Source organism: Echinops telfairi, unplaced genomic scaffold (assembly GCF_000313985.2).
Source record: "Echinops telfairi isolate 266 unplaced genomic scaffold, ASM31398v2 ScPeMD7_443;HRSCAF=831, whole genome shotgun sequence".
Lineage (NCBI taxonomy): Eukaryota > Metazoa > Chordata > Mammalia > Afrosoricida > Tenrecidae > Echinops > Echinops telfairi.
Genome location: NW_022104341.1, coordinates 81,438,797 through 81,440,105, shown reverse-complemented (window position 1 = coordinate 81,440,105; position 1,309 = coordinate 81,438,797).

The window sequence follows — 1,309 nt, the reverse complement described above, 5'->3', positions numbered from 1 at the left end:
AAAAAAAAAGAATGGTGTCAAGTGCTATATGCATTTTGATAATAGCCTCTCAATTCTCACAAAACTCCATGCCTGCCTAGCTCTCAAAGGTGGTCCATTCTTTTATTCATGCAACCTATCATGGGTCCACCAAGTTCTTTTCTCTGTTTCCCCTGCTTCAACTGTGCAAAAGAGGGAGACAAACTCAGCCTGTGACTTTCAGTAGAATGAGAGTATTTGGGGATTAAGACTAAGTACACAGTTAATTGTTATAAGGGAGAAAGTGAATGAATTCGAGAAGAGATTAGAAGACTGCTATAATTGGTGTCTTAAGTGGAAGAAGAATGTGGAGGAAGGATTCCCAGAGGCAAAGAGTTCTTGAGAAGGCTTTGGATAAAGGCAGAATCTCATTGTCTTCATCGCCTTCATACCTTCTAACAAATGAGAATTTTTAGTCACTGAAGACCTAAACCTCACTCATCTGCCAGTTTGTCATACTGTGGTGGTTTGAGTATTGCTGTGACGCTGGAAGCTAGGTCATGGATATTTCAAATACCAGCAGGGTCACCCACGATGAATAGGGTTAGTGGCATTTCCAAACTAAAAATAAACTCGGAAGAAGGAAGAAGTGGTCCGCTTCTGAAAAAGTAGCCACTAAAACTTTATGCCTAGTAGCAGAACATGATTTGGTATTTTTCACTCAAAACACAGCCACAGAAAAACTATTTCCTCAAAGTGGAGACAACCTTAATGATATGGTTAGAGCAAAGCTTTGAGGACCTTCATTTGCTGATGGGGCACGACTTATGCTGAGAAGAAACAGCTGCAAACATTCATTATGGATTACAATTCAATGTTAAGAAAACAAATATCCCCACAAAGAGACCAATAGACATTATGACAGATGGAGAAAAGAGTGAGGTTGTCAAGGATTTCACGTGACTTGAATCCTTAATCAGTGCTCAGGAAAGCAGCACAGTGCAGAAGCCAAAATGTATTTTACATCGGGCGCCTCTGCTGCACACTTACGGTGTCGAAGAGCAAAGATGTCCTTTGAGGACTAAGGTGCACCGGATCTAAGCCATGGTACTTCCTCATTTATGTGTGAAAACTGGCCAATGAATAAGGAAAACCTCAGAAGAATGGACGCTTTTGAATTATGATGTTGGTACAGAATATCGAAAGTATCATGGACTGGCCGAAGTACTGGCTATATCCAAGTGGGTAAAGTCAGTGCCTGTATTAGTCTGGGTACTTTGGAGAAACAAATCCACAGCAACTCATGTATAAGAGAGAGTTTTATGCAAAGAAAATGTGCATCACGAAAACA